Genomic DNA, 11,468 nt, shown 5'->3' on the forward strand with positions numbered 1-11,468 from the left:
TCAGCTCTGTGGCATTTTCCACGTGTTTAGCCTGAAAGAAGACATTTGTTTGGACTATATGCTTCTGTGTACTTTTTTAATGCAATAAAATTGACAGATGACTCTCTTTTGCAACAGGTTTGGAGAAGGGAAATGTGGTGGTGCTACCCTCCCCTTTCTTCTTGATGGCTGTTTAGACAGCAGTCTTAAAAAAATCACTAGTCACTAAAATCCCTCATGCCCATTTCATATTGTGTTGATTCATATTAAATTCATGACAACAAAAAAGCAACTTGAGGCACTTTTGGAAATGACCGCTCTTTAGTGCTATTCCTTCCTCCGGGCTCGGTGGGCCCAGCGCCCATAAAGCTGCCTGCTGTCTTGTGTCATGAAAAGAAACAGCTTTGCCTGGGAATGCCATTACTGTGTAATGAGGCATGCAGCAAAATATACCTTCAGCAGCCTCTTGATGAAGGCTTGCTGACACACTAGACCAGACAGAAATGTTTTTTTGTATGTTCTTCCTTATTTTGTCCATCAATCACATCATTAGTCAAAGCAGACGAGCCTGTCAGCCGGGCCCAGATGCGGAGTGGCAGGCGATCAGCGGACAGGTGTTCCAGCTCCCCCAAAACAAAATCCTGAAATGAGAAAGGAGCCAAGACCTTGTTTCAAGGGCTGGAATGTCAATGAGAGAGAAAAGACACCAAGGGGAAGCGTTCAGAAGCGGACTTCTGAGGAGGTGACCGGCCTGGCTCCCTGGTGATGCCTGACTGAGCCACAGGGCAAGACCTCGATCTGGGAGAGGTTGAAGGAATCAAGAGCAAAGTCCATTCATTCCCTGTGGTCAGCGAGGTATTCAAATATAATATTCAAAGACAATAAGTAAATGAATCTTCCCTTGCGACCCTCTTCAATATCCCAAGTACATAAAATCAGGTTGGGTGGTTCAGATGCCTCGGGCCACCCAAACCCATCTGAGCTGTCTGTCTGATGCATTTGCAACGGCCTCGCTCATTTTCAGGGAAATCAGCCACCCTCTTGCAGTGACTACCCCTCCTTTCTGGTACATCCTAGACTTTCTTCCTCTGAGGCACTGTTTTTGCAATGCTTTCTTAACAGGTTAACGAAACCAACCATATGGAGTCATCTTCAACAGTTAATGTCTAGCTTTTCAAGCAAGCCCCGAAATGAATTTGTGTAATGAGCTCATTGCTCGGTTACCTCCTGGTTACCAAGAAGGACTAGCTAATCAGTCCCCCACCCCCACCTGGCCAGTTCAGCCGCAGTGGCCAAGGTGATGCTTTGTGATAGGCCAGCTGAGTTGTGGTTTTAGCATGCACCATTTTTGTTTTTGGTTTTAAAAATAGACTATATTTTTAAAGTTTTAGATTTACAGAAAAGTTGAGAAGCTAATACAGAGAGTTCTCATATACGCTGTAACCAGTTTCCCCTATTATTAACATTGTAAATTAGTATGGTACTTTTGTTATAATTAATGAACCAATATTGATACACTATCATTAAGTGAAGTCCATACTTTATTCAGATTTTCATAGTTTTTCCCTAAAATCCTTTGTCTGTTACAGGATCTCATCCAGGATACCACATGACACTTGGTTGTCATGTCTCCTTAGGTTTCTCAGATTTTCCTTGGTTTTCGATGACCTTGACAGTTTTGAGGAGTATTAGCATGTTCCATTTTTGATAAGTTATTTGTGTTTTCAAATGGGGAATTTGTGTGTATATGTGCTTGTGTGAATACAACATCCTTTACACTTCAATGAATAAGAGCCCTTACAAAGAAAGGGCGGAGGGGAAGTATTAGGAGGGAAGGAAGGGAAGGAATTAAGAGCACCGAAAGGTCAGAAATCTTTATACAGCACCAGGGAGAAGATTCCGACACTCCAATCTTTCCCAGAGTTGACCTTTCTGAAGAAATGCTGAGCAGTAAGGGGATGAAACCTAATACAAGATTCAAACCTACACTCCCACCTTTAACTGAGAATTAAATCTGCAGATACTCCTCTGGGATTTCCGAATGGAAAGCAAGCACACCGTTAACCTAACCAGCTCTTAGATGCCACCATGGCCTGCTTCCATTTATCTGGACCAATGTTCGGGTTCAGTGGGCACTGTGGAGGCATCAGGTTGGGGTGACATGAGGGGATGGGACCAAGAGGACCAGGGCTGTGGCTGAATGTACCCATTCAGGGGGACCTGAATGTACCCAGCCTCCCGGGACAAGGACAAAAGGTCAGTGTGCAAAGCCATCCCTTTGCAGAGGCTTCTCAGGCCCTCTTCCTCTCTGCCACTTCTTTCTCTCCTCTAGCTTTTTCCATCTTTCTCCATAAAGCTCAGAAGGTCAGGGAAGGAAGAGGTAGTCAGGTTGGGAAATGTGTGGTCCCTTTTGATGACTGTGAAAGACCATTCATTTTTTTCCTCTGTCTCAATATCTTGGCTAGGGAAGAAATAGTGTCTCTTAAAAGACCTGCAATTGCCAAGGCACCAGAACCCACAGCAGCTTGGTACCCACCGTATCCTACCAAGAGCCCAGATTCTATATATAAGTAATGTTAAATTATACTTTACAATTCATCTTTGCAAGTACCCCAAGTTTTCCAGCTCATACACGTTTTATGAGCCTGCCTTTCACCCAGAAGTTCTACATAAAGCAAAATAAATGAATTCAACACTCTATTCAGCCTGATTATCTGACATTTATTCTTAAATGGGACAAGAGACAATTTGAAAGCTATGTTCACACTGTAGGAATTTTCAAGCCTGATGTGCAGTATATGATAGGTCAGTCAATCAATCAATCAATCAGTCAATCAATTTTACCCAATTCTACTGGGTGCCAGGCCGAGTGGAAAGACTAGTGGCTGCCCTCCACGACCTTCAGATAGTTGGGAAAGCAGGACTGCATCTTCCCCACTTTTGACTGTTGATTAGATAGAGCAGCTCCCTTGACTCAGTGAGGGTCAACCCTGAGAATAGGCTGAACTTTTTCTTGCGAATTCTTTTTCTTGGGAATTCAGAATTGGAACACAGGATGTCTAAGTCAGGTCTCTATGGCTCCTGGTTGTAAGGACAAGCAAGGTGAGGGCTGGATTGGGCCTTGAGAATAGAGAAGAGGGTGAGATGGTAAGATGAGAAAGAGACAGAGAGAGAGAGAGAATACAGACATGTGGAGAGGCTGAAATAAATACAAGACAAGACTAGGTGGTCTCAGAGAACAGGTGGCTGTGTTTCCTGATTCCAGTCCCTCCTGCTGCCCAGGAGCCCACGGACTCCAGGGAAATAGCCCTATAACCTTCCAACTAACCCCTCTTCTTGCTTAAGCAAGCCTTGGAAAGACTCAGATAATCAGAAAAGAATGGGTTATTTCACATTCAGTAGACTAAACATATAATAAGTGTGATGTCAATTCTGCCTTCAAAAGATACTATAGGAAAAATGGTAAAAATCCTGTAAAATCAAAGAAATGAAGTGAATATCTCAACTTCTTCACTAAAATCTAGAGAAGTCTCCTAGCTTCCCCCAACCCCATAGGCAGGCAGGCACCCCTCCATTCAGGAGAGGTGCCTGTAAGATTCAGTCCTCTGGACCTAATTCATGTCCTCCTTGCCTCTCAGTATAAGGCTAGAGATGTGTGATAGTAAAAGACTTTATCCTCAAATGCAACATCACTGCCTTCACCCCAGCCAGAACATAGTTTAGGAACAAAAATGTCATTTTCAATAAAATTGTATATAAATGATACTAATATTAAAAATATACAGTTCTCATGAACGGGTTTTTTTTGTGGGTTTTTTTTGTTGTTGTTAATTGGTTTGTTGGGGGTGCCTAAGAGCCTGGAAACCTCCAGCTGGGCAAGTTCATTGGACTGAAACATTTTGTAGCTTTTAGAAGCCCCTGTTGATAACTCTCAGATGAAAAATCATGCTTGCTCAGATTGTTTGGGTCTTCCATCCTAATGCCCCGACCTGGACCATGGGAGGAGGCCCAACGGTGCAAGTAGTAGCCCTGGGGATGATGCCATATTAAGCTACGGTTTATTGGGTCTTCAAAGAGCCAGGTGATGCCGGCACCTTCTGAATGCTGTCTCTCGTCTGAATGCCAGCTATGCAAAGTGGGAATTAGTATCCCCACTTTCATAAGAGGCTCAGAAAGGCTATATGATTTCCATGACCCAAGAGTCTGCAAGTGGCAGAGCACTGGTCTCAAGGGCTCCAGGGCCCCTGACTGCCATGATGTCATGCTGTGCCCCTGAAGGGTCAAGACCCGGCAATGGGTAGAATTCACGCATCCAAAACCATCTGGAGATTCTAGAGATTCTAGCAAAGCAGCTCCTTGATTTACAAATGCCTTATCAGTGAGCTTTTGCAACAAGTTTCTGTGTAACAAGGTACACTTTTATTTTTTGCTGACAGCAAATAAAAAGACTTACTGTGACAATAACTGGAGAGTAGAACTTGAGTAAGATTCAGATAGGTGCTAAGGTCAGAAATACGGTTTTATTCATTCTATTGTCGAAACTCATTATGAGGTGTGACTGTTAACAATTGCCAGGCTGCTGGAGAAAATGCCAGTGCAACACATCTGTGGTCGCTGAAACCGTCCCGCACTCAAATACCAGTGAATGGGCATGGAAGCCTGGTGCTCTCGAGAAAGACAGTGTTTAAAGCGTTCAGAAAATGCAGTCTGCACCTTGGTGCTCTGCAGAACAGTGGCATCCCAGCTCCTTTAATGACACAGGCTATAAAGGACAGCCAGCAGCTTTCAGCTGTGTCAGTCTGCACTGCTAGAGGCTCTAGGATGGCACAGGGCTCAAGGCTGGGACCCATGTGAAGCAGGGGCTCCTCCAATATGCCAGGCCAAGTGCTGTCATTGATCTCTCCACTCAGCTAACCCCCAGGCACGCTGTGGATAGCTCCAAAGGTTATGCCAACATTGCATTTATAGAGAGGCTGACACAGCCACCCCACAGGGGCTGAGTGGTAGGGAGGGGCACCTCTCACACGTGACTCCTGGAATGTACTACTTTTCCTCAGTCAACAAAAAGATGTTTTCCACTATGGTGCCTCCCTGTGTTCCCAGCGTGCCCAGAGCTGGGACACCCTGGGCCACTGAGAGCGCATGAAACATTGTCTTGTGAGTGTCGCGTGAGCATATGTGTTCCCATGTGTTTGTCTGCAGCTGCAGAAGCCCGATGCCCCCCAAGGCTCAAGTCTGCCCTCATACATCTCTCCTGCCCCACCTGGAGGCACTCAGATGGGAGAAGGGCAGATGGAGACACACAGGTGCCCTCAGCAAGTCAATAATTAAGGATCCCTTCACACTGATATATTTAAATATTTGTTCAGCATTTATTTAGTGAAGGTGGGGAAAAAATGGTATTTATAATAAAATTGTACCCCTTTATTTTAAAATTTTATCTCAATAATACATCAACATAAAATTGTAAAAAATTCAAATATCACTGATATACATAGAATAAATGTGTGAATCCCAAATATACCCACCCTAAAAACCACTCCCCCAAATGTAAGCACTTGAAACAATTAGATGTACATTTTTCTAGTCAATTTTTATCCATTTCCATACATATAAAACATATATATGTATTATATAGAAGTATATTGTATATTAATATTTATATATCAATATTAATATATTAATAAATAATATAAATTCATTTATAATATACTTCTATGTAATACATATATTTTTTTTATGTATGGATTTTCACATAAGTGAAGATATGCTTTAGATATTATCCTGTACCCTATTTTTCATTTATTTCTTTTCAAAGATCTTTCAAAACTAAAGCACATTACTCTTTTTAACAGCTGTTTAGTATTCTATAGTATGGGCATACCATAATTTATTATAAAATATTTAAGGTTCTTCTAATTTTTTTCATTATTACAAATAAGACTTTGTTGTACAATCTTGTACATAAGTTTTTGAACACTCATGGAAATGTTTCTATAAACTAGAGTTCTAGAATTAAAATTACTTGTTTGAAGGGTATGTACATTTAAATTCAGATGCCTTCACCAAATTGCCCTTTTAAAAGGACTAGTTGATGGTAGACGGCATGGTATTATTTTTTACATCTTTGCGTGGTCTTGATACATCAGTCACTGAAAATTTTAATTTTCTAAGGTATAAAAAGAGATAATCTTGTTTTCATTTGGATTTCTCTGTTTATTAGAAAGTTTGAATGTTTTAAAATCTATTTATTGGCTGATTGTATTTCCTGTTCTCTGAATTGTACAGTCATCTTCTTTGTCTAATTTTCTATTGAGTTATTTTTATTTTTCTTACAGATTTCAAGAAGTGTATTACAAATTTTAGATAGTAATTCTTTGTTATATATGTTATAGATATTTCTCCCAGTACATCATTTGTCTCTTGCTCAGAAGACCTTTGTTTTAATGTAGTCAAATATGACAACCTATTTGTTCAGAGACTCTGGACTTCATATTTTATTGAGGAATACTTTTTATATTTCCTTTTAATTATTTTATAATTATTTTTATGAACTCTTTGATCAATGTTGAAATTTTGTGTATTATGAACTAGAGGTCTAATTTTCCAAATGAATAGCCAACCATCTTCATCATTGGTTAATTGGACCATTCTTTCCCCTCCAAACCAGAGTGCTGCCTTTGTCATAAATTCAACTCTCAATTTCATGATTCTATTTCTTCCCTCTTTAGTTTATCCCATTGATCTCTTTCTTTCCTAAGACCACACAGTTGTAATTGCTATACACTTGGGTTGTGTGGAAATTTGGTGGAGAAATTAGTCCTCCACACAAATTTTCTTTTTTCAAAACTGTCTTCATGATTCCTCTGCAGCGTCTCTCCCATGTGATTTTAGAATCTGCTTATCACATTTTTTTCTTTAAATCCTTTACTGAGATTTGGTTTGGATATTTGCCAGTGATCATTGTGCCCTAAACACACCCCTCAGCAACCCCCTTTATTCCAGAACCTGCTATATAATTTTGTAAAATAAACTCTCTGCAGGTAAGTCTTGGTCTCAGATTTGCTTCCTGGGGAAAAAGCCCCCAGCTCAAGACAGCAGATCATTAAATATTGAATAGACAGTTTATTTGGGGAGATCTGACATTATTGAATCTTCCTATCTATGAGGATACTTCAGTTATATAATCTCTTTCATGTCCTTTATAAACTTTTATAGTTTTATTTATACAAGTCCCACACACTTTCTGTTAACTTTATCTCCAGAGGTTATATCAAACAGGATATTTTCACAGTGTACTTCCTAGTTGTTGTTGTTTAGAAATGTTATTTTTGTTTATTTATGTTGTATTGAACTACCTTCAAATAATAATTCTAAGAAATTTACTTAGATATGTGAGGTATGCAAACATATTAGCTATGAATAGTGATAATTTTGTTTCTTCTATTACAATATTTTATCTGCTCAATTTTATTTCTGTATTTAGTGGCTGAGATTTCAATGGGTGTCTTGTCTAATCTCTTAACAAAATCAAATAAAATAGTTCTAATTTTACATCATTAATTTGGATTTCTTAACCTTTATATTGGGATAAGAAGTTTTCTTCCTTTCTTATCTTACCATGGCTTTTAAAATCATGAATGAGATTAATTTTATTTAACACATGTTCATATTGCACTTCTATTTTAATCTGTTAATTTCATCAATTATAGCAATAGATTTCTGAAGGTTTAACTATCCTTTAATTCCTAATTCCTTTAATTCAACCTAGCAACAAGCAACATGATTATATCTTATTCAGAGTTTTTGTATTTGTGCTCATACATGAAAATTTCAGTTTTGTTTTATATGCTTCTCTTGTCTTCTTTTACCGTCAGGGAAATATTACCATTATAGAATGAGTTGGGGAGGTTTCTGTGCAATACAAGAATTTTCTGTTTTATTGAAGGCTTAGTACAACTTATCTACAGATGGTCTAGATCCGGTAGCATTTTTAAGAAAGATTTTTTACTACTTTAAAATTTTTCTTCTACAAATTCTAGTGTTTTAAGGTTGTTAACTTGAGTCAATCTTGGTGAATTTATTTACAAGAAAAATTTCCATTTTGTCTACACTTTAGAATGCAATAACATTCATTTAATTTTTTAATCTCCTCATTATCTAAAGTTATATTCTTTTCCTCATTTCTAATACTAGCTATCTTTGTATATATTATTATTTTTTTACCATACTAACCAGACATTTTTGTCTTTTCAAAGAACCAGATATTAAAGCTAATGGTGTTTTTCCTATTTCATTAATTTTGGGTTTGTCATTATCAACAATTTTGTCCTAATGTCTTTGGGTTTATATTATTATCCTTTCAGTTTCTTGCATGATTAGTTCATTTGATTTCAACCATTTTGTTTTCTAGTATATACACTTAAGGTTCTTGTGGTTGTCATTTGTTTTTAAAAAAATATAAATGTGGCTTGTCATCATGAATTTATGGTTTTATTTTAACCTCTTTAACTCAAGGGTTATTTTAGAAGTCTGGGTTTTTAATGTGATCTGTCTTTATGATTTCTGACTTGAGAGATTTATAGAAATTTCCTTTGTGACTTAATACATGGTAAATTTTATACATATTTCATGTGTGTTTTAAAATAGTGTGAGTTTTCTATTTGCTTAGAAAAAGTGTATGCATATATATACACACATATACATATAGCTCTTCTATAACTAACTCATTTTTCCTTTAACCTCTGTGCTCTTAATTTATTGAGTTCTGAGAGAGGTCAGGCAAATATCTTCCAGTATAAGTGAGGATTTATTACATTCTTCCTATTTTCTATTACTTTTAAAGCTATGGTGTTGGGTATATAAAGACACCTTTTATAAAGTGGACAAATTGGCTCTTGTCCAACACGTTACTTTTACCTGGAGGACAGAGAATAGTTTGATGCAACCTTAATGGAGGCATTGGCCAAGAGAAAAGTTTGGTAAATTAGGTAAGAGATTATTAAGGCCTTTTAGTGCCATGCTGTAGGTCTTGGCTTTTGTTCTCTATGTAATGGAGTCAGCAAAGAGTTTCATCATGGTTGTGACATGGTCAAATTTTATTTTAGAAAGATCACTCTAGCTGAATTATGAGAATGATGGTGTGAGAGAGTAGACAGACTGAGAGCCAGAGAGGGGTCAGTAGGTACCAGAGAAGTTTAATATAGAAGATGAATGGGAATAGAAAAGAAAGCACACACGTTTGAAAACATACTCTTCACCAACAATTAGCATCCACACAGCCACTTCACAGAGTAGCAGATCCTGCAGGCTAACTGGCCATGGAGGCTGTGGGCAAAGATGCTAAGAGACCTCAGGTATTCAGTATTGAATATGAAAGACTTTCACTGAAAAGGAAGGGATTATGAAACTCTCAGCCTGGAGGGGCAGTTCAGTCTGAAAACATGGAGAAACTCCAAAATGACACAACAGGTTCATAAATGATGAACCCACACTTGGTGATTAGGAAAGACAAAATATATCCGAGGCACTGCCCCAAAACAGACAATGAGATAGGCGAGCAGTGTCGATATCACATCTGAGGGGATGGATGGGTCAAGTGGGTGGCCCATACAGAACTCTCAGCTTCCTTTTGACCCATAAGAAATGCAAGTGGCACAAAAATACCAGATATAGTCTCTCCATGCTCTCACTGGCCCCACCTCTCCCCTCTGCAGTAGGGCACAAGTGGACAGACCTGGATCTGAAACACCAAACGACCCTAGCATTTTGTTAAGGTTTGTCCGAGTAGCTGTCTTCTTAGAGGCATGCTGGTCCCTCAGATTCAAGGATAAGTCGGCTCTCCTATGACTCAAAACAATAACAACAAAATGTCCAGGCCACTCTGATGTGCAGTACAAGGCACTAGCAGGTGCATCTCTGAAATGGCCTCCTCAGAATCACACTTACCTACAACACCCTGGCAAAGAGGCAGAGCAAATGAAGCTATATTTCTCTGACAGAAACTAACAAAACATGGAATGGTCTTGGGAGGGAGAAGGATAAAAAACAACAGAATACATTAAACTCGGAGTTTCAGTGTTGACCTTGAGTATTCTGTCTGTTTTCAGAACTTGGGGGTCAAGCAACGTCTGTTTCTAATTAATTTTATTCTTCATCATTTTCCTTAAAGGAAAACACAGTTTTGGAGTCAAAAGCTTCTCTGTATTTAAAAAAATAAATAAAATACTAAGAAAAATGCCATCATCTAGAATTTGCTTTTCCACCGAGAAATGTACACATTGTAACAAAGAAGTTTCAAGAAAACTGTAAGTGTCTAGTATTGTTTTATAGAATGGTTTTCTTTCTCAGAAAAGTCATGTAACTAGAAATTTTGAAAAAGCAATCATCAAATCATATTTAGTAAACTAATGAAATATATGACTATATTTTTTGACCAGAAAACATTTTTTTTTAACTTTTGAATTCTTTCATAGTGCCAACATTTTAAAATCAGGAAATTTCACAAAAAGACCCAAACTCCTTTTTTTATTTTGAAAGATATAGAGACCTGACAATACTTCACAAAACTCAGCTGGCATCGAGTGACAGCTGTCCCTTCGATGGAGGCATCCTATTTCACCAGGGTCTCCGCCTCTCAGGACCTTGGGGGCAGTTGCCACTTAGCATTAAGTCTGCATGACGGTTCTCCTTAGAGTAGAATTAAAAAGAAAGTGATACCCAGGTTGCTACCAAAGTGGAAAAATAAAAGCTATGCCATGAAGTCTGAGGATTTCAAAATAATTGGTATGGTTTACACCCAGCTGGGGTTTTTTATTCATTTACATTACTCACCTGGCCTGTCAGCCTGGTGTTCACGGTCACTTCCAGACCACTTCCAAGCACAGCGCAACACGCTCTAGGCTCTACGCTTGGGGGAGGCTCAGGATTGCACTAGTGGGAAGAATTCATCCTGGGAACGTCTGGGAATGTCGTATTCCCTGAGGTTCCCAGCAGCCCGAAAGGTCAACAATGGGGGGCTGATGGAGAACTTCAGGTAGCATGACATCTCTCTCACTATACAGGAAGAGAGACATTGGATAAGAGTTAACAACCAAAAAATATTAAACATACAAAACTGAGCTTGAAGAAAGGAAATCCTCAAGGGTCAGAAGTGAAGAGGGAACTGACAACAAGAGTGGTAAGCACAGCATTATTGTTGTGGCCACCTTAGGGGTGTGGGCAGGGATAGGGGAAGTCTGATACCGACCAGGGTTCTTGGCCTTCCTTAATCAATATAAACTGATAAGAGGCCAGACAAGAAATTCAGGCAAGGCTTTATGGGGACCCCTGCTGAGGAAGCAAAGACAAGTAACAGGTTCCCTTGCTCGCTCCCCAAGCCTGGGGAGTGGAGGTGGTGGGGGGGGCGAGCTGGTACGTTTTATGGGGTGAAGGTAGGGGTATGCCCAGGGGTCAGGCCAGAGGGGGCACTTAGCTAGTTTGCCCACCCT

The sequence above is a fragment of the Phocoena sinus genome, chromosome 19 (assembly GCF_008692025.1).
Source record: "Phocoena sinus isolate mPhoSin1 chromosome 19, mPhoSin1.pri, whole genome shotgun sequence".
Lineage (NCBI taxonomy): Eukaryota > Metazoa > Chordata > Mammalia > Artiodactyla > Phocoenidae > Phocoena > Phocoena sinus.